The 23,772-nt window shown below is 38.7% G+C and overlaps 1 long non-coding RNA gene across 1 annotated transcript; it reads left to right on the forward strand.

Moving 5' to 3' along the window:
* The first annotated feature begins 1,311 nt into the window (after window positions 1-1,311).
* Window positions 1,312-23,269, forward strand: LOC142829445 (uncharacterized). Its single transcript, XR_012903858.1, has 5 exons — window positions 1,312-1,440; window positions 11,454-11,576; window positions 13,030-13,186; window positions 14,647-14,988; window positions 20,839-23,269. It is a non-coding gene; the product is annotated as an uncharacterized LOC142829445 (long non-coding RNA).
* The last annotated feature ends 503 nt before the right edge of the window (window positions 23,270-23,772 follow it).

The following is a 23,772-nucleotide window of genomic DNA, read 5'->3' on the forward strand; positions in this document are numbered from 1 at the left end:
ACAGATCCTTCACTTTGCTCCTGACCTGCTCAAGGCTCCAAGGGTGGTGTCCCCTCATTGTCAGAGCCTTGGCCATCCAGCCATAGATGTCCACATTTCGGCATCTGGAGCGGAGATTCTGCAGGGCCTCATCCACTCCCTAGACGTCTAGGAGGGCTAGGATCTCTCCCCAGGACCATGATGGGGCATGACTTTTGGTGCCGCTGGTAGGCTCCTGGGAGCCCTGTGCATGCTCCCTATGAGGGCCAGTGGACTATCGGGGAGGGAGGGTGTTGAGGCTGGCCCATGGCTGTGCAGCAGTGTGGCAATCAGAGCCACATGGTGAGTGCAGCTCCCAGGCCCGGCTTCCTGCCACAAGCCTTGTCCCGGGTGTCACCAGCTTTAAGAGCTGGCAGGAGACAGGAACTATGCAGTTCTGATTAGTTTGGACAGAGTGGCCACCATGGCACCTGTGTTATTTCCTGGAGGCCTCTTTTTTTTAAAGAACTCCCTCTTCTGCATCCACACATGCCTTTTTCTGAACAAGCTTTTTTGGAAAAGGCATCTTCCTCGTAGAAAGAGGTTTACCATGATTGAAAAACCCCTTCGCTCTTTCAACTTTTTGTTGAAAGAATGCAATAACTGGCTATGTCTATACTGCAGCCTTCTTCTGCAAAAGCTTATGCAAATGAAGCGCAGAGTAGAATATTGCCGTGCTTCATTTACATAATTAATTAGCAGCCGTTTTTGCGCAAGAGGCAAAAAATGAGGAAGAACGGCTCTTGCACAAGAGGGGGGTTTTGTGCAAAAAGGAGCTGTCTACACAGCTCCTTTTGGCACAAAAGCAGCTGCTAATTAATTATGCAAACGAACCCATTTACACTTCACAACATCCCCATAGAAATGCGTTTCACAGTTTGACTGTGCATTGCGTGAAGAAGCTCTTTTTAAACAAACCAACCAACCAACCAACCAGAAACCAGATCCAAACCCAAACCCAAGCCCAAAACCAAAACAAACAAATGCTTATTAAGTCTGTTGGATGACCTCTGGTTCTTATATTATATGAAGGGGTAAATAATACTTCCTTATTTACTTTCTATACATTATTTCTAATTTTATAGACTTCTATCATATCTCCCTTTAGTTGCCTCTTTTCTAAGCTGAATAGTCTAATATTTTTAATTGTTCCTTATATACCTCTAATCATTTTTGTTATCCTTCTCTGTACTTTTTTCAATTCTATCTTTGTAAGGATGGGGGGGACGAAATCTACATGTGATAGTCAAGGTGTGGGAATATCATGTATTTATATTTGTGGCATGATATTTTCTGTTTTATTATCTATCTTTTCCCTTTTGAATCATAATATTCTGTTAGCTTTTTTGACAGCTGCTGTTCATCAAGATGTTTTCAGAGAACTATGAGTTTTGACTCCAAGATCTCTTTTTTGAATAACAGGTAATTCAGACCCGATTTTTTTATATATGTAGATACATTTTCCACTGTGTTATTACTTTGTACTCATCAGAACTAAATTTCATCTTCCATTTAGTTTCTCAGTTTTTGGAATTCCTTTTGTAATTCTTTGCATTTAATTTTGGACTTAACTATTTTTGATAATTTTGTATCATCTGCAATTTTTACCACTTTACTGTTTGCCCCTTTCCCCATATCACTTATGATATGGGAAAAGGAGCGTCTCCCAGTACAGGTCCATGGGGGACTCCACTATTTACCTCTCTCCACTGTGAACATTGACAAGTTCATCCCCATCCTTTGTTTCCTATCTTTTCAGCAGTTACTGGCCTGTAAGAGGTTTTCCCCCCTTATCCTATGATTACTTAGTTTGCTTAAGAGCTTTTAATGAGGGACCTTGTGAAAGGCTTTCAGAAAGTCCAACTGCATGATATCAACTGGATCAACTTTGTCCACAGGTTTGTTGACACTCTGAAAGAACTATAGTAGATCGGTGAGGCTTGATTTCCTTTTATAAAAAGTGTATTGAATCTTCCCCAACATATTGTGTTGTTGATATGTATCTGATAATTTTGTTCTTTCCTTTATTCTTTGCTATAAACCCAAATTTACCCCAAGTATGGTAGCATGTGCCTGTAATCCCAGATACATGGGAGGCTAAGGCTGGTGTATCTCTTGAAATCTGGGTTTGTGGGCTGTGGCATGTTATGCTGTTTGGTGTCCAGTACCACTGATAACCTGGCCAGTGGGTATCTGAAGGAATGTCTAGAACAATACAAACAACATGGTGTGATTGACACTCTCTCTGACGGATTGAGTGATCAAGGTGATATATCCAAACTCATTTACATTTTTTTGATTTCCCAGTAGATTTCACTCAGGCTATGTCTAGACTACCACTTTTTTCAGGAAAAGGTGCGCAAATTGCACTCTCCAATAGTTTTGTCGGAAGAGACTTTTCTGAAATTTGATCTATCTACACTGGGCCAAATTTCGGGAAAACCTCCTCTTTCGGAAGAGTCCTTCTTTTTCATGGTATGAGCTTCCGAAGGTGCGTGTCTTCTCTTCCGCAAGAAATGTCAGAAGAGCAGACATAGTCCCTGAATGCAGTGGAGTTTTTCTGGGATTTCTCTAGTATTCCAGAAGAATTCCATAGTCTAGACATAGCTCCATAGTTGTTTTCAGATGATTTTGTTCATAGTTGTTTTCAGTTTTGTGAAATTAGCCCATTTAAAGCAAGGGCTTTATATATATTACTGGCCTGGATTGATTGTGTTTGCACAATATAAATATGATCATGTCATGATCATTTTTTTAATGTAGCACACATGAAGAGTGCAATTGTGTCAATATTGTTTTCCCTAAAATATATTTTAAAAATGGAAAGAGACAAGTACATAGCCTGCTCATGTGTCACTAATGCTGATGGATGAAGACATAAAAAAAATCCAGGAATATTGTTGATAGTAAAAATGCTCCCAAATTCTTGAAATTCTATAAAAAGCAGATCTCCTCAATGTCATTGGAACATAGAGGTACCAGAGAGCTTTTTGTATGTGAATATTGTACACTCTCCAGGACTGTAGCAATGTTACTGTTTATATAAGCGCTATGGAAAAAGAACTAAAGAAGAATGTTTATGAGCCCATGAAAACCTTTTGGGGTAGGAGAGGGAGGGATGTTGTTATATATCTCTTTAAGACAACTAAGTTATGCATGGTTTTGCATCTTAGTTCAGTGGTGGAGCTGTTATGACTGTTGCAAAATAACCTAGACTTAATCTCACAATCTCTCTTCAAAGATCAATACCCACGGTATTTACAAAACAAGAATTTAGAAAGTATAGCTGGTTTCAAAGCCTGGAAAATGAATATGTTGAAATAGTAAAAAAAAGGAAGCTATACTTCCAGATCATGAGTTGGTTTTGCTATCTTGTTAATGTCATTTTTTCCATTGTCAGGATTTCCCATGCTATCCCACAGTGAAATAAATTAACCAAGACTTTCTCCTGCCTCCCCAATCGGGAAAGATTGAGATTGCTTAAAAAAAGCAAATTTAGTACTTTTGTGCCAGATTAACAGTACAGGAAAGTGAAGTCCTTTCCTTGGGGCAAACTGCTTTCATATTTGCCCCAGAACATATCTTTAGTTCTGACTTATAGGATTAATTTCTAGAGCTGAGAGGGCAATTATGTATGTGATTTTGTGGACAGTAGTGTAAATCAGGCCCTAGAAGGGGGAGGGTTGCAATTTCCCACTATTAATCTCCTAGAACAATGACACTCTTTGCTACTAGAATAATAAACATTTGCTACCTGGATAAGACAATAAATAAGACAATTGATTGTGATCCATTGGTAGAAGGTGATCATGGATTAATGCTTTCTGTACAGCTTCTGACTTGTACATACACCTGTCATTTGATTGATTTGCATCAAGTGAAACAAAGGACCCAAGAAACCATCAGAACTGTACTGCAACACATTTCTCAGTTACTCTGGAAACAGTCTCCCATGGGAAGCAGTGACCTGTCACTGACCTGCCACAGGCTATGTCTAGACTACAATAATCTATCAGAAAAAGGTACGCAAAATGCGCTCCGCAATTTGCATATCTTTTTCCGATAGTTTTTTTCAGAAGAGGCTTTTCTGAAATTTGGCCCATCTACACTGGGTCAAATTTCGGAAAAACCTCCTCTTTGGAAGAGCCCTTCTTCCTCATAGGAGGAGGAAGACAGGGCTTCCGGAAGAACGGGTCTGCTCTTCTGCAAAAAAAAGAGGAAGAGCAGACGCGTTCCCTGTAGTGTAGACATAGCTGCCATGTGGTACTTTGTTGGGAGAGGGGCATATGTGCATCTGGAAATAACTTGTATTAGAAATCTGCCTATGTTCACTTGAACATGCAGACCGATACATTTAGAGGGGTAACCAAGTTAGTCTGTACCTGGAAAAACTCAAAAAATGTTTTGTTAGCCTTTAAGGTGCTGCAAGACTATTTGTTGTTGTTCACAAATAATTAGATTTCAAGATGGACACATAGTTGTCTTAGCCAATATTATTATTTCCTTGGTATAGATATGCTTTGAGAATGCAAAAAAATCATGCAAAAATGCAGTATGTTGAACAGCTAAGCAATGGACTTTGTTTTTAGTCTTATCTGTAATTGTATCGGAAAGGCTCAGAAGATATCAGAAAAAATGATAGTTAACATGGGATGTAAGCGGAAATTATTGGTCTAGTATTCGTGCAGTAACTTACAAATTACCTAGTTTTTATTTTCACTTTCAGGGAATATAATTTTTGCCAATATCGCATGAAGATTCTGTGCAGCACACTTTGATTACCTAACGTAATCAGAATGGGATCCTGAATGTTGTCAGTTCTGCTCTAACACCCAGAAACGAATGGAGTTAAAGACCAGTATGAGATTAGAATTAGGCCCATTATGAATAAACTAATACAAATGATAAACATCAGGGTTGACAGGCTTATCACTGCTAAGTAAAAATACCATTACAATAGGATAAGAATATAGGTATATTTTAATTACATTTTAAATTTGTCATGCCTGTCCATCACTGCTCTTTTAATTTCTTAGCAGAGGCTCTCTGTGAGCTGGAAGATATTCAGTCTCGCCCTGAGATATGAGCTAGTCTGAAAACTCATAAAGTCTGGTGGATTCATACAGTTCCTAAAGCCCTTTGCCCCATAAAATCACCTTTTTAATGATTTTGCAGAGCCCAGGAGAATGTGTTCATTTAAAAAAAAAAAAGAAATTCCACCACACCACTACTATATCAACAACAATTCATTTATGTCATAGGAAATGAGAGTTTTGGCAAATAGGTGTTGAGACTTGATTTTTTATTTTGTTTAGACATATAAAACTTGCCCTTCCACATGGCTGTCAGAGTCTTTCAAAGTGATAGAACTTTTTTGGGGGGAGAAAGGGAGGGCTAGAGTGGGAGGATTTTTATCCAAAGGGGTTTAGTAAGGAAATTACAAAGCTTGTCATCGTGATTTAAAAGAATTTTTTTCCCTTGCGTAGTCCATAGTTCTTAGCCACCACTATGTATCCATCTTGAAATCTAATTAAGCCCATTTCAGCCAGCATATATTATTTATTATTTGTACTACCACTGCACCTACGAGCCCTAATTATGCACCAGGAACCCATTGTGCTAGGCACTATTTTCAATCTGCAACTAGCCAGGAGGAGAAAAATCATCTGGACAATAGAGAAATGATTGGTGAGCTAAAGAAGAGATTTTTTTTCTTTACAAAGAAGGGGATGTTTTAAATGTGTTATTAATAAACAAATATATCCATTACATGGCATCCTAGGCTGTATGAAAGAGATGTAAAGATATGTACTAACCTTTAAATTAATAAACAGTAGTTTATTTCATTTCATATAGTTTTAGAGAAGCAATGTCATGCAACAGACATGATAAGGAGTCTAATTCTGACCTCACATTGAGTGTATGCCGGAATAACTCAACTGACACCACTGGAATTAACCCCTCATTTTTGCTAGTGTGAGGGCAGACTCAAGTCTCAATATTTTTAAAGATTGTTTCTGAAAATGACAGTAAAACAATCCCCTATGATAAAAATTTTCCGGACTGCATATACCGTTCTGGATCTTGTAAGTTCAGTAGCTGTTGTTGAAAAGTGGTGCTGATCAGCATGCACATGTGATTGTGTTTGATACATGTGATGAATAGCAGAAGTTAGAAAAGCCACTCCTTCATTTTCAATTTTTTTAATAAGCCCTCCTGTAATGTTGTTATTTTTTCTGATCTCCAAGATTTGTGAATATCATTTTTGGCAAGTATGCTGCTTAGGAAGGAGTCTGCAACATGAAAATGAAAAATCTGGCATTGACTGCTAACTAGTAATTTAAAGAAACAATGTCAAGTGCTTAAATGATAAAATGTACTTTCCTGAAAGGAGGGTAGAGTGTATTCATTCCATTTAAGCATACTTGGAAAATACATTTTAAAATAAAAAATAAAGAAGAGTGGTTTATATTATATGTAATGTAAACAAACACTGGATCTGGAATGACTCAGATAATATTTTTTTTGGGAAATAATCATAATCATGTACAGAGATATAGATGAAAGCGGGACTGCTTAATCAATAACAACAAAATTATCTAGCCGGTCTAGCTTACAATTAATTGCTTAATTTCTCAGTAGTTTTTTGAAAGTTATACGAAATTAGTCTCTTCAAGTGGAGTCTTTTCAAGACAACGAAAATTACAGCAAAAGTAGCTGTTTGGGCAGGCTAATGCATGATCTTAATGTGATTGCAAACTACAAGGAGAGAAACAGTTTTCTCCAGAGAGCTGCTGTGTGTTGAAATGATTTAGGTCTGGAAAATGAATCTGTTCATCCTTCTGGACTATTTCTGAAACAAATATTTAGCTAGATTTATTGTGTTGTACTTATGCTGGACCAAAGGATTCCTTTGAAATACTGCTTTTTGTAATGCCTTATCATTTAATCTGTGAAGACATTTAAAAATAATAAATATAATTAATCAGCATATTTTAAATCATATAAATACAGCCAATAGTTCAACTGCTTATTCCTATTGCAACTAGAATTACACTTATTCTATTTATTGTAGGCAAAAAATGAAAAAAAAAAAAAAACCACTAGGGGCCTGATAAGCCAACCAATCAATCAACCAACTGAAAAAATTCTTAATGAATCCTACATTACCAAGATTATGTGTTCAGACCAAGCCCAAGCATATAAAATTAACTCTTCTAAAGCACTTAAGTCACTTAGGAGCCTAAATTTCATTGACTCCTTAGGCTACATCTAGACTACATCCCTTTTTTGTAAAAGGGATGTAAATTAGACGTATTGCAATTGCTAATGAAGTGGGGATTTAAATCTCCCCACTTCATTAGCATAAACACGGCTGCCGCTTTTTTTCCACACGGAGCTTTGTCGGAAAAAAGCGCCAGTCTAGACGCTGATCTTGCGGAAAATAAAGCCTTTTCCGAAAGATCCCTTATCCCTTATTTCGAGGAATAAGGGATCTTTCGGAAAAGGCTTTATTTTCTGCAAGATCAACATCTAGACTGGCGCTTTTTTCCGGCAAAGCTCCGTGCGGAAAAAAAGCGGCAGCCATGTTAATGCTAATGAAGCGGGGGAGATTTAAATCCCCGCTTCATTAGCAATTGGATATGTCAAATTTACATCCCTTTTACGAAAAAGGGATGTAGTCTAGACGTAGCCTTAGTGTCTAAGGGTGTGTCTAGACTACCTAGTTTTGTCGACAAAAGTGGACTTTTGTCGACAAAACTATACCAGCGTTTACACTACCGCTGAGTTCTGTCGACATAACGTCGACAGAACTCAGCAGTTTTGTCGACGCTGGTATACCTCATTTTACGAGGCATAACACTTTCTGTCGACAGAACTCTGTCGACAGAAGGTATTATTGCCTGTAACGTTGCGTCCAGACTACGGAGTTCTGTCGACAAAGCAGCTTGCTTTGTCGACAGAACTCAATGTGTCTGGACGCTCTTTGTCGACGGAAGTTTTGTCGACAGTATCTGTCGACAAAACTTCCGTCGACAAAACACGGTAGTCTAGACGTACCCTAAGACACCTGTGAAAATGGGACTTAGATGATTTAGAAAATGTTACCCAAATTGATTAGTTATCCATCACAAATGGCTCTTTGCACATATATTACAGTCATGCCTAGGCACCCCAGTCATGGATGAGGGCCCTATTGTGCTAGGTTTTGTACAAAGAACAAAAATGGTACCTGACCCACACACTTTACAATGTAAATGTATGTGGATGATGCAGGCATACAAATACTCAAATGGCATGGACAGTCATGGTAACTGCAAGTGCTTATTAGTTGTGTATTAGCCCACATACATTTTTTATGATGAAGCCAAAACAATAGCTCCAATTTGCATTTTGATGGTTTTGTTTTCATGTCAGTATTTTAAATTCTACTCAAGCAGGTCTCTAAGTCCTCTATGATGAATGGGAGATGAAAACTGTGAACCCACAACGGAATATGTTTATGATTGGTCATCTGTTAGAACACATTAGTTCATAAATTCATGATAAGTACTAGCTAATGACAGCATTCTAGGAGATTTTAGCTGCAAAGAGTTTGTCTGTATGTCAAGGACATTATATTTTCAAACAAAAAAACCCAGGCACAAAGCCAATGGCTACACTATGAGTTTTGCCATAATAGCCAATGCAAATGAAGCATGGATTAGCATTTTCTTGTGTATCATTTGCATACTCTTTTTCATTCCGTTTTTGCACTAGGGGTTTTTGTGCAAAAACAGGCAGTGTGGCTGTGGCCATTTTGTGCAAAATCCTCTTTTTCCACAAAATCCTTATTCCTCTCTGGGATAGGGTTAGCTGGGGACTTCAGCTGATTCTGGGCTCCCACGGTGCTGCCCCTTGGAAATGCCACCATGGCGTTTCAAAGGGGCAGCCCAACATGGAGCCCAGGATCAGCTGGAGACTCCAGCTAATCCTGGACTCCTGCAGTGGTGCTGCTATCTCTTTGAAATGCTGCAGTGGTGGCATTTCCAAGGGGCAGTTCTGCAGAAGCCCGGGATCAGCTGGAGTACTCAGCTGACCCCAGGCTTCTGTGGTGCTGTTCCTTTGAAGCGCTGAGGCAGCCTTTCAAATGGGCAGTGCTACACAGAGCCAGGGTCAGCTGTGGACTCCAGCTGCACTGAGCCTGGGGTCAGTTGAGGACTTCAGCTGATCCTGGGCTTCCGCAGTACTGCCCCTTTGAAATGCCACCACAGTGTTTCAAAGAGGCAGCACACGCGATTAATTTTTTCAATCGCTTGACAGCCCTATGAAAAAGATTTCTTTTTCTCAGTTTTGAATTTGTCACCTTTCAATTTCATTGAATATCTTCTTGTTCTAGTGTTATAAGATGGGTAAACAGAAGTGCCTGATCAAACTTTGCTAGATCAGTATTTTGTATACATTTATCATGTCCTCTGTTATTTGTCACCTTTTAAAGGCACACTCTCATTCTTTTCAGTCTCTCTTCATAAGAGAGTATTTCCAGGCCTTTGAACATTCTCAGCGCCCTTCTGTGAACCTCTCCCTCTATTTGTGCAGTGTGCTTTTTGAAATGGGGTGACCAGCACACTGAACATAGGTCTCCAGATGAAGGCTGCCATCATCAGTGTTTATAGTGGCACTATAAACATTTCCATATTATTCTCTATCCCATTCCTTATCCATAACAACAGCTTGTCAGATTTTTTTAACCACAGTGGCACAGTGAGAAGAGGCACTCAGTGACATCCAGATTTCTTTCCTGAGGTGATATAGTTAATTTAAAGTACACAAGCAGTTCAACTGTCTCCTTTCATGTCCATCTTAGCTATTTCTATCACACCTCTGTCAACTTCAATTGATTATTCATTGCAGAAATTAGTCAGATTTATTAAGCAAGTCCTCCCCATTAGATGGATGCCTCAGGAGGTTTTCCTTAATCCAGATAAAAGTTTTAAAAAATCTCCATTCCTTGTTATCTTTCTTTCTGGCAAGCTCTTAAACTATTTCATCCTGATGTTCTGTCTCTTCTATGTTATTCATCTCATTTTACATTTATTTTATACCTTTGTTATTGGGTGACACTCAATTGTACTACATTTTCATTTTATGCCTGCCAATTTTTTAAAGCAAATTTTCTTTTTTTTCTCCACGGAAAGCAGAAGCATAGATAGTGTTCTGAGTTCCAGTGATAGATATTTCCAATAACACCAGCTTCCTCAAACAATCTTTCAATTGGCCTGCTGTCTTCTCCATCAGCCTCTGGTCGTGCTGTTTTGTCAGGATGTAAATGATTTATAGTCCTTTCCTTAAGCTTGCCCCATAATTATCTCTTTTCCTTAGCTATTTTTTTTCTGCTTTCCATGGGTACATTTCTCAGAGGTCACATATCTGGTGATCTCATCTCGAGGAAATCAAACACCAAATAATGTCAGCCAGCAGAGTGGAGACGTGTACTGTAATCCTTCAGCATCTTTAGTCAAACTGAAATAAAAATGGCAAACCTGCAGCTAGTACATAAACAAACAACGACTTATTGAAAGCCAACTATTTATTTCTAGATGATGCAAATTTAGAACATTTTCCAATAAAGCACTTAAGCAAATGCTTAGCTTTAAGTCAATATGATTTAAGCATGTGCTCAATCATATGCAAGTTCTTGTTCAATAGGGAGGATTTGCTGTTCTAGGTCCTAAATAGGCAAAAAAGGTTGCTCTTCATGGTACCTTGACTTTTCATCTTTCCGGGGAGACAGTCTCATCCTTTGGGGGAGTGAAAAGCAGTGTACCAGCCAAGAGGACTTAGCAACCATTGCCATATCCTTGAATACAGGTCATAGGTATTTTGGGGCTTAATTTTTGAAGGTGATGATCCCCAGTAATCGGATTGCAGGACATAAATGCTACAGATGCTGAGCACCTCTTAAAAAATATGGGCAACAACAACAAAATATAGGACAACTAAGCTCTACCAATAAGAAACTGAATAGAGAAAGCCACTCTGTTCACCCCATAATTCTTAAAGAAAGACTCAGGCTTTTGGGGAAAACACTTTTTCAAAACTCTTTTTCTGTGAAAACTGTAACTTATCCAAGCTGGTAGCAAGCAAAAACCATAACATTCTATAGCAGATTGGGGGCCTTTAGTTACATACATGCCTACTATTATATTTGTAGGATTGTTTTAAAAATACGTATAGCATCAAAGTTAAAAAATAAAACTACATTTAGTAAACAGCAGCTTCTTTGGTCAAAATGCAGTCAGATGATTGGTAGTTTCTAGGAAGATGTGAATGGGCTAAGTTACATTTATGTGATCTAAATCCACTGGTTACACACAGGAGGGGATTAACATCTGTTAAAAGTATTATGTTTATCAAGCAGGTGTTTCAATATTTGTATTTATTATGTGTTGCAGCAACAGTCTCTGAGAAAACATTCATACAACAATCTGGTTGTTTTATTGTCTGAATCTGTCAGGACAGTCATTTTGTTACTCAAACATTGTGATCCCCTTGCAAGCTGTAAACTATTTAATGAGGTGAGTATATTGAGAAAGATGACAGACTTTCAAACTTTTGGAAGAGGGTATTACATCAGAGACATTAGTTTTTACTCTTGGGATTGTTCTTAATACACATATAGCAAAAATGTTGAATTAGATTGCACATTTTCAGAATTCCAGTAAATTCCCCTGTGCAGTCTTGTATTTGACATAGCTTTCATTAAGTCAATAAACAAAGCACTTAGATTCCAGTATTAGTGAAATTAAATCTTCCATGAATTACTAAACAGAAAAAGTTTAGTTATATCTGACTTTGAAGAGCTTTGTTCCATGTGTCTGTAATTCTTTTATTGCCCACACAGAAACTATACAGACACTAACTTGCATATAGCTGGCTGTTGCCAATTAAAACTAGATAAAGGTTAAAAGTCTGACATCTGCTGATTTGTCCTGTAGTGAAATGTGACACTGCCAATATTACACCTCCCAAATTGTGTGAAAAATGGTAGGGTTGTAAAGTCAAGCACTCAAAAGTTTGGTTCTCAAGTTCTTAGATTCATTGTGCAACTCTAACTTGGTCCCCTTGAGCATATGTGTTATAATACAGTCTTTACTTACATGATCACATGCTATTTTTTTAGTGTAAGACTGATCCAAATCTCAAGAGAGCCAATGAAAACATTTTCATGGACTTCAGTGGGCTTCTGGCCAGGCCAAGGACCAAATTCTGCTTTCACTTACACCTGTGCAATCAATTTGTCTTGGGATAACACAGATGTGAATGACAGAATTTGCCCAGCAGATTAGGCCCTGATTATAGAAACCTTGCCCTGAAGATCTATAATCTCAGGCTTTAATCCTATAATGAACTAGAGGTGTATGGATCCCCACTGACTTTGATAGATCTACACAGGTGCAAGATTAGGGCCTGAGATAGAAGGATTTTTCTTTTGTCTCTTCTATGATAACACATGGCATAAAAATGTGTTCTATAGTCACATACTCCACAATTAGAGAAAAGGGGATAGTGTAGAGATTATTGGTGAGTAATCATAGATTCTAAAGCTAGCATGGACCATTTTGACCTTCTAATCTGACCTCCTATATAACAGACGACAGAACTACTCCAAATGATTCCTTTTTGAATTAGAACCTATCTTTTGAAAAATATCCAACAATAATTTAAAAATGGTCAGTGCTAGAGACTCCATTACAACTCTCAGTATTGTGTTTCCATGGTTACTTACCCACACAGTAAAAACACAGCCTGAAAGTATCTAGCTTCAACTTCAAGTCATTGGCTTTTTTATACCCTTGTCTCTAGTTTGACTCTTTTCCCCCGTGTAGATACTAAGGGACTGTGATCAAGTCACTCCTCAACCTTTTCTTTGTTAAAATAAATAGATTGAGCTCCCTGAGTCTATCACTATGAGGCATGTTTTTTAATCCTTTAATCATTTTCATGGCTCTTCTCTGAACCCTCTCCAAGTTTATCAACATCCTTCTTGAACTGTGGACACCAGAACTGGACATAATGTTGCAGTCATGGATATGTAGGAAGATGAGCTGAATGGATAGTTGTGCTCCCTGCAATATTTTGAGAAACGCTGATTTAAAATGCAACTGAGATTCTGCAGGATCAAAAGGTCAGTAGATTATAACTATTATCTAGCTAAGGGGCCTGGAGGAAAGCTAGATGGCCCATGATTAATCCTGATAAAGTTTATGCCAATACTTGGGGGCAGGATGGGAGAGTTAAGTCCTTGCCATTTCCCCCAAGTATGTGCTCCAGTTCATCTGTATCACCAATATCTTGCCTGCCCTGCATTGAGTATCTACTTACCTCTCCTCCAGGTCCTAATCTTGACTTTAATAGTAATTTAATGACCACTTTCCAGTTATTATAATTGTATTTAGAGTGCAACTTCCTTGACCAACTTCCCATGCCATTCATGCATATGGAAAGAGAATGAATATGTCATATTACCATGTCTCCATGATTTATCATCTCACATGTTTCAAAGATGCTTTTCATCCACCATTGCAGTGGCCTCTGAGAAAGCATGACCACACCCAATCTGTTTTCCATCTTCCACTTTATAACATACCCATCGCAATCTCTTAGGGTTCGTCTACACAGTAGCGTGTACCTCAAAATAAGCTTCACAGTTTGAGTACGCAAATTGTGTAGCTTATTTCGAAATAAATTGCTATTTTGGTGTCTGTCTTTCTCCTCATGCAACAAAGTTTACAGAAAGCTGGAATAAGATGCCCATTATTTTGAATGGATTTTGAAATAATGGGCATGCTGGTAAGACATGCAGAACTCTATTTCGGGATAACGAATGTTATCCTGAAATAGTGCCGCTGTGTAGACGTATCCTTATTGTGTTCTCTTGAGGGGGGCCTCAGCCGCTCCTGAAGACCCCTTCTTAGCTAGCTCTTAGTCAGGTCAGTTTCTGGACCCTGACCTCCAATAAAATCTATCAGACCTTTACTTTTTGGTTTTATATCAGTCTTCTAGCTGATTTCTTGGGGCAACTTAGTGCAAGGCTGTTTCCTTTTTGCTATGCTAGGCCTTTCTGCCTCCCTTTTTTTCTTTGGGTACATCTACACAGCAGGACTAAAGTGGAATAAAGCTACACAACTTCAGATATGTCAATTGCGTAGCTTAAGTTGCAATAGCTTATTTTGGTTTTTGACCCGGTCTACACAGCAGGAAATCAAAGGAAGAGCACTCCTTCAACTTCCCGTCTTGTAAAATGAAGGTTATAGGAGTTGGAGTAAGAAGTCCTCCAGCTCGATATTATTTCAAAACAAAGGCTTGTAGAGTAAACGCGCACTATGTTATTTTTGAATAATGCTGCTGTGTAGACGTATCCTCTGTGATGTCCCCTTGTTTCCTCTATTGGTTGAAGCCATGGGTGCCTGCTTCTGTGACTGGCAACTCTGGCAGCTGCATGGGGTTGTAGACCTTATTATAATGCTCCCATTCATAACTTCCATCAGTGTCAATAGGAGTATCAGGTCTACCTTTGGATCAATTGATCTAGGCTCAACAAACAAATATGACCAAAATGTCTATATAATTTCATTGTTTCTTTAGACCTTCTGAATGAGTAACATCTGTTCCTGCTGATGGAAAATATCCCCTTGGCAACAGAGAATCACAGTCACATGCGGCTGCTGGAATGGCCTATGTGAATCAACAGCAAGATAGACTCATCACTCTGCACCTAATAGATATAACACCAAAATGTAGCCAAGACATTCCTGTCCGAAGTGGGAGGTAACAGCATGTCCCCTAGTGGACAACTGACAAAGATTGAGTCCAACCTGCCAAAATGTGAACCTGCTGTTCCAGGCAGACTGTGTATTTAAAACCTGTTGCTCAACACACAAGGCCAGTCCTTCTGGTAATTCCTTACAGATGATCAATTAATAATATGTGAGTAATACATGATGATATTCATTAATATTTGGTTAGATAAAATGAAGCAGAATATGAAGCTGAGGCGTAATAACAAAATCTATTTTAAAATAGATTTAATTTACATTTGGTGCATAAGTCTTCTGTGTCAGCCCCATGCACTAGGTGATTTACACTATTTATGTAAAGCAATTTCCTTAAAATACCAGGGCTCCCATAAAGGCCTATAGATCATATATGACAACACAGTCTTTGTAGCATCTTTTCAACTGCAAATAGCATCTCCCAGTCCTTTCTCCTTCAACAACCCCTTTAAACCAGTGGGAGGTCTGCATATGTATAAAGAGGACAAAAGAGCCCCCCATTTTAGACACTTCTCTGTATCAGAACAGGGGAAAAATATAATTTGTTCTACAAAGCTGTTTGTAGAACTCCATTTGCCTCAAAATCTGTCCTTTTGGACAATTTCACGCCTCGCTTGAATGAAAGGAACACAACTGAAATAACAGGGACTTGGTCATGCCTAGCTGGTTTAAGCGTAAGGGTGTTCCAAAACTCCACAGAACAGATCCTCAGTTTGTGTGGCATGATGCCAATTTACAAAAGCTAAGGAGCCAGCCCTCATTTTTTGTTTCCATCATTGCCATGGCTTGTTTCTGCCACTCCCTCCTGTGCCACCTCAAGGCATCACTTTTTACATGATAATGAATTACCTAGAATGAACAAACGCAATGCAAGGGTTAGAACATTGTCCCCATTTTGCAGAAAAATGTAAGTTTCAGATGGACAAGTTTAAAAAGCTCTTCAACAATGCATCTCTGTAAGCCTGATCCTGTATGACGCTGGGTACCTCCTTGTCTGCAATGGGATTGAGGATGTGCAGCCCCTCATAGGCCTGACACCTATAAGAGAGGACTCTAGCAGTCAAATAACTGACATGTGTTTGTGAGGTACAGCTAATAAAAAGGGCAATTGTTTAAAACAAAGTGAAGTTGGAAATCAGCTATCAGAGACAGTTTTGACAGAGAGCCATAAAATGCAAAGCCATGTATCATTTTAGCACACATTAATGCAGCAGACAGACCTTTCTAATGATCTATAAGTAAAACAGAAAAAATGTCTTCCTGAGGCAAGTGAATTATTGTTGCTATTAAAGAGGATAGCACAATATGGGAGGAATAGAAGCACTATAGATCTAAAAGTGGTGTATTCCTCCATCCCAACCAGAAATTGTTCCTTGAACAGAAATTGGACTAATAGGAGTTTAATACAGGCGAATGCAGTATGTACAAGATTCAAACTTAGCTATTTTTGACATTACTATCAATAAAAAATTAAATTTTTTTTCTCTCTTAAAAGGATTTAGGAGTCCTTTTATGATACTTATAGCTTTTCCACCTCAAAATTCATGGATAGGAAATCATCTCCAACTTTATATTATCTATCTGTCTATTTCAAGAGATGGCCTCCATTGTGCTAGGGGCTATATAAATATAAAATAAACTAAGTGCCTGATCCCAAAAGGTTACTGTCTAAATAGGGACAAAATGCAGCAGATGGGCACAGAACACAAAGAAGTGAATGGAGGAGAAAATGAGGCTGTCAGTAGCAGGAACACAACATAGCCAAGTATTCAATTTACATTTCTTATTCCTTGTTTCAATAAGATAAGAGTTTTGATTTGTCACTAATAGGCCACCTATATTATCATTTACATTTAAGAATTAGCTATTATTTACTGACAAGTGGGCTGGTCAGAAGGTACTCAATAGATTGCCTTTTAAAATTTTGTTTCTTAACCAAGGTATATTAATCAACATTATTGCAGAGAGGTTGGGTTTTGGTTATATACAAGTAAGATTAGCGTTGTAGGACCTAATGCATATTTTGATAATATCATAACAGCTCCCATCACTTAAAAGATGGGAATAATCTCTCTCTTCATGCCCTGTGACCAAGCAGCAGTATTAGGGTTTTGTAAATGAATGAATCCAAGGGTATGTCTACACAGCAAAGTTATACAAAGAATAACAACATAATAAGAATAATAAGAATAACAGCTATTATTTCAAAATAATTTTACTAGCATCTACACAGCCAAACCACTATTTTGAAATTAATTTGAAATAGTGGAGTACTTATTTTGAATTTGGTAAACCTCATTCCATGAAGAATAATGCCACATTCGAAATAGCTATTTCGAAGTAAGTGCTGTGTAGACACTTTTATCAAAATAGGGGGCCTCCAGCCTTCCCAAGGTGCCCTGGTGGCCACTCCAGCCTCAACCAAGAAAACTCCTCTCCCTTCCTCCTCCCTGGAGCCCTCAAAGGGGTTGACTCTGGCCACAGAGCCTGTGCCAGCTCCAAGCCTGCCAGCCCAGAGCCAGAAGTCACTGCCCCTGACCCAGTGGTCCCAAAACATGAGCCAGCAAGCTACTGGCAGCCAGCCTTCCACCGCTCCCCAGGAGCAGTCTGCCAGCTCCCAGGAGCCTGCCAGGGCCCAGAGAAGGCAGGCGCCTTTCTGGTCCAGGGTGGAGATCATGGATCTTATTCAGGTTTGGGGGGATGCCCCCAATGTCCATGATCTCTGCACTAGATGGAGGAACACAGCTGTTTATGGCAGGATAGCTGCCAGCCTGGACACCAAAGGCCACATGCGAACCCAGGAGCAGGTTTGCATGAAAATCAAATTGGTCCAGCGAGACCCCCAACCCTGAGTCCTGAGCTTCCCCTCTCCCTTTTTCCCCTTGCTTCCCCCTTCCAGCTCCCTCCTCCAAGGTGTCCTCCCTCCCCTCTCCCACAGTCTTTTCTCCCCTCTCCTGCCTCCTTTCCCAGTCTCACCAGAGTTTCATTACCTCTCCCCCCCAGTTTTGTTAAATAAAGGGAGTTTGTGTTCACGAAAATACATGTATTTTTATTTGACATCAGGAAGGGGGGTTAGGGAGGGGTAAGTGGAAGGACGTGTGGGAGGAATGAGGCACAAGCACCCAGTGGGCAGACCAGAGAACCTCTTAGTGCTCCTCAGGGTGGAAGCTCTCCCACAGGGCCTCCTGGATACTGACAGACCCCCGATGGACCTCCCAGATGGCAGCCTTCAGAAAGTGCAGCCAGGCTCACAGCAACACATCTATAAGAAGCACCAGAGTGCCCAGGGACAGCTCTGTCTCCATGTTGCAGAGTGCTGTGGTATCCCAGATGAAGGCAACCAGAGCACACAGAAACAAAATGCTTTGCTATCCTTCACTGAGGTAGGCAAGTAAGTACAGAAAGCTGAGACCTGGCTGTACGGGGGGAGGAGGAGGTCCCTTTAGCACAGCCCTCAGATAGCCTCAGGCAGCAGCCACACAAAATATCTCCTGACCTGATGCCCTGCCGGACCTGGTTCCGGCTGGCCTTAAATGCAATTCAGTGTCCATTTGGTGTGGACACACTATTTTGAAATAGCAAAACACTATTTCGAAATGCATTTTGTGTGTAGATGCGTTATTTCAAAATAAGATATTTTGAAATAATGCTATAGTGTAGACATACCCTAAGAGAAGAAGGGTAATGATCCAGGCTCGACAAATAATGTAGTCTACTCACCCGTGGATTGCCAGGAAGAGCCAGCACAGAGCGATCTCAACATGCGCAGAACAATCTGTGCATGCACATAGTGCAGAACCGTGTGGCTGGCGAGCGGGGCTTACCGCTGCTTGGCGAGCCCTGGTAATAATTGTGAGAAAACATGGGCAATGACTGGGTTTTTCATTTGGCTCCGATTGTGTCAAGGCAATTGGTCAGGCTCACTTCTATTTATGTCACAGTATGGGAAATTTCACTTCAGCCCTCACATTTATTGTTAATCATCTTTAATGATTAATTTTTAAATCTACAGAACATGAGTGAGTATTTATAGAGTTGCCTATGTTATATTGTTTCAGAGAAGAAGGAAATCTAGGATTATGATAAACTCACATAAAGATGTGGTAAATCAATCTTTCCAGAAGTTCCTTTATGGACCACATCACTGTTCTTCATGAAACCTACTCTTTGTTGAGCAATAAGAGCTTCTCTTTTAGAACACTTTACTTTCTGTTTACACCGATCCAGTCTGTCTCCTGTCTCTCCTTGGTTTCTTCTAGAGGGTAATTTTGCAAGTAAAGGCCAGAGGAAGGTGAAGGGATCCTCACAGGGTTCTTGGCTATGGTCCACTCTCAAAACTCCTTAGGATGGAATTCTACTCCTCTGAGCTTCCCAGGAGATATATTCTCAGACTTTGGGGAAAGAAACATGAATTGTTATTTACCGCAAGGATACAAATAAATTAGTAATAGATTAACAATTGTGGGTCACTAATGTACAGAACTGACAGTACAATATTTTCATACTCTTTCTTTGTACCATTTGATTTTTCAAGCTTCTAATTGGCAGCTCTGGATACTGTTATTTCTTTACTTTGAAAACATGTTCTCTAACTATTTGTGTGCATATATTATCCTTTTAAAGTTGTAATCAAGTGCAGAAATTTCAAACCGCTCAATTTATATAAATAAAAAACCCAGGTCTTGGGATCTGATATTTAAAACAGACTAGGAAATTTTAACAATCATTTTCATGTTTGTAGCACTAGACCCTACTTTTATATGTCAAAATTTAATAGAATTTTTTAATTTGAAAAATATGGATACAAAAATTCCTCTTTCTTAGACATGCTTTCTTAACCTAAACATCAGTTCAGTAAATCATAGTAAGTGCCCCTCAGCACTTTTCTATATTTTTATAGTGCTTCATTACTGCAGATAAATATAGTTATGATACAAATAATGTGAACATAGAATTCATGTGCAAATACTTAATTGACGGGGATACATTTTTATGCAGCAGTACTTTGTTCCTCCTAAATTTTTAGTAGTCCAGAAGTAATAATATAAATGATAGTGGTGCTACACATATTTCTGAAGTAAAAAAAGCACACAATCATAGCATGTTCAGTAGTTTTGATCTATGACAAATTACGAAAACAAGTTGGCTCCTATTGTAGTATTTTAAAAAAGGTAAAAAAATGTAGATTTTTGTAAAGAAATGTTTTAAAATGTTATTATTAAATCAGCCATTGCTTTGCTGACCAATAAAATGGAAAATGTGTGCTTTTATAGGTTTATAAAAAGGCAAACTATAGTTATATGAAAAATAACTTTCACCGATTGAGTACAGGTGGTGACTTGTTTAAACTCTGAAGACGTAGAGGCTTAGCATGTATGACTCAAAAAGGTAACATGGCACAATAAAAAGTCTTCCATTCTTTGCTCATCAATCCTTTGGGTATTCCATGTCAAATAAATGCTACAACAATTTATAGTAAAAGTATACAGTGGAAGTGCCAACGTTAACACTTCTTAGGATTGGATACTGTCCAAATTTTTCACACCAATATTTAACGTGAACTAAAATGTCTTTTCCATTGGAAGTGTCAGCTGTAACATGCTTTCCTATATTTGGCAACATGCTCATGTAAAGTATGAAGTCAAATGCGCATGATGTTCTTTTTATTTCAACCATGATGAATTGTGTTCATTTGTTTAAGTGCAAGTGGCAGTTTTAGTGTTCCTACTATAAATTTTGGTTAACTTCTATTGACACGCTGTACTAAACTTAAGAAAAACAAATTACACTTCACCCATTTTAATTGACTAAATGTGTCAAAAACACAATAAGTGCAACACTAAGGGTCAGAGCCTCAGACTACACCATAATGGGTGTCATGGCAAACATCCAGCTTTTTGTACATTTCATTTTTCATAAAGTTTTAGTATCAGACATACATTTAACATTCACTTCCACTTCAAATTTGTAGCTAACAATCTTTTGTGTTCTGTTCTTATTGCAGACTGTTAAAAGTTCCCTTTGTTATTTGAGGAGATACTACTGATGAATATGGATGAACTCCTGTAAACATAAACTTTGGAAATTGACTCTGATATTTCAAGGAATGAATTAATGATTTATGTTGAAGAAATGGATTACTTTAGCAACTCACAACACAGGCTATGTTTTGGAATCCCATTGTCACTGCTTAAATCCATGAGCATCTATATGGTTATGAACCAGATAAGATCTGGCACACTTCATTCCTATAGGAATTGATTAGAGCTTGTCACTTTAATTCATGTGTTTTAATGTTAAAGGATTTATTAATATAATTTCCCCTTCCAGAATTTCTAACCTGTGTTCTAAAGATTTACAAGTGAAATTTAAGCAAATCCACTAGGCCACTTTGGGCCCGGTTCTACTGGCCTTGGACAAGCAAACCTTCCTTTGCTTCACTTGGGGATTTGCCTGAGAGAAGTCTGAATAATCAGGCCTTCTGTAAATACCTGTGTCTTTTTATTGTAGCCTTCACATAAAATTAACCTATTTCACAGGTTCCAGATTCAATCTGAAATAATCAGTGTCCATTAAAGACTGGAGATATATTTTCAAGAGTGCCAAAACATGCCTAACTTTGAATTTCAATGGAATTTGGGCACCTAATTACCATAGGAGTCTTTGAAAATCTCAGCCTAAGTCTTTAAATCATGGCCAGCTATGTGGAGGGGGTAAGGAGGAACTGTGCCCTGAGACCAACAGTAATGCAGACTGGTATCTTAAGAGAACCTTCTCCTTACCACAACAGTTAGCTGGGGAGAGAGGCCCGTGTTTTCATTCTTTAATGGAGTGTTTTCTTGGAGGTAGGAATAGGTGTTAGAAACAGATTTTCAGATTCATTTATATCCCTGGGGATGAATAGGTTTTAGGGTATTTTTACCCAGTAAAATGGGTGATGTTGCTAGAAATGGCCCTCAGTTGAATACAACATGGTAGAGCAAAGGACATAATATTCCTGGAATTCTCTTCTAGTTTGGTGATGGCGATACCAAAATGTGAGTGTGTTTTTAGCGTGACAACATGGATGTTACCAATCACAAGTCTCCTGATTGCTCAGGGTTATGAGGTTAATAAGGGCATTTGAACTACAGTGTTCAAATTTTAAGATATTGTTTTCTGCCAAAGATAGGCCTGAGAGTGATAATGGCAGAGATGCTGCATTGGTTTGATTTTAGATGGATAGATTATTGGGCCCGGAATTAGTCGCTAACAAGGAACCTCAGCATACACTGGCAACATTCTGGAACCCTTGTGTCTGATGGCTTTTGAGGTAGGTAGCTCAGAGATTGGTAGCGCTACTACATTTAGGGCTTATGAAAAGGGTTTTAATGATTTTGTGCAATTTTAGAGGCAGTAGGGTCTGTCAATGACATGGTCAAATCCAGAGGATCAGATTCTTCAGCTCAGTTGCTGTCCATCTATGACTGGCATCAGTTACCTTCTCCATTAGCCTATCAGGCCTTGTATTTGCCAGTAGGATGACTAGTTACTCACACACTTGTAGTGGATTCTTATTTCAGGAGCTTTTAGTGAAGTGGTATTGAGACACAGGCTTTAGAGAGGATTCCTATCATCAAATCACTGTTCAGACACTTAAGGATTTGGTGCAAGTTCTTAACCAAATATGCATTCCTAGAAGTGGGTTATTTGTGTGTGGAGCTTTTACAACCTGTGCCTGTGTTGGCAAGGGATACTTGGGGAAAGGCTTTGGAACCGAGGGATTTACAATGAATGGGAGAAGTGATCAGTCATCTTGACACTGAGGATCTCAAAAACAGATCAGGGTGGGCAAGTGGGTCCATAATGTTACAGGAAAGGGATGAGCCAGGATTTGACCAGTAGGGACATTGAGGGCTTATGCAGCACTGAGACTTATTGTAGGAATCTGAGGGAGGTAAACCTCTGTTAAAGGAGCAGAGACTTGAGTTAAGAAATCTAGTGTGCTTCCTTGTCCAGAGAGGTTTCTAGAGACAGAGAATTTTCCCCTCTTTCCCCCTGCTTTGCCAATGATGCAAGTAACTAAATCAAACTATTGCTTGCCCCGAAGTAAAGGGGTTAGATTGAGAGCTGTAGTGAGTCATTTAGGTTGACTCCCAGTTGTAGTTTTCCCCCATACAGGGAGAGATAATACTCAACCTGCTGCTACCCAGAAGCATGTGAAATTAGGAGCTTCATCACAATAAAAAGAATTATTCATCGTCAGACAGTTATTTATCTTGCCTACATTCTAGCTCTTGTTTCTTATGCCTTCTCAAAGCAATGGTTAATGCCAACCACAAAAGCAAAACAAACAAACTAACCCGTATTTCTTTTCTTGCTGATATAATCTTATATACTAGAGAAACCGATGAATAAAGCTTTCCATTCACCTAGAAAATTTTCCCTTTGCCATTTGTGCGTAGCTCAAGACATTTGTCAAGTCCAGAAGTATTAAAACAGAACATAAAATCACACACATTTCAGCAAACTGTTTGATCTTTATTTTAGTTTTGCTTTTCTTTTTCTCTTTAGTTTATGGAATTGCAGACCTTGTTTACTTACTCTAAAACTTTCATTTGGAGTATGCCATAAAAATGTACAAAGAAAACACTTTATTTCTTCAGCCAAAACAATGCATTTTGCTTTCTTTCATGGCTGTATAAAATCCCAACAGTTTGAAAGTTCAGGAACTTCAGCATTTGTAGTTTGTTTCTTATACTGTCTAGTTAAAGATATACTCTCATCACAATAATTATCACAAACTCTCTCTGGCTAGACTGATTTGAACCAATGGTTTGTATTTTAAGGAGGATGTTAAAAAGCTGACATCTGTAGGCAAAACATTTTCTATAGTGCACAAGAAATGTGATAATGATTTCAGGCATGAAGGTGGATTATGTACATTGAACCATTGTAT

This window comes from Pelodiscus sinensis, chromosome 5 (genome assembly GCF_049634645.1).
Source record: "Pelodiscus sinensis isolate JC-2024 chromosome 5, ASM4963464v1, whole genome shotgun sequence".
NCBI lineage: Eukaryota > Metazoa > Chordata > Testudines > Trionychidae > Pelodiscus > Pelodiscus sinensis.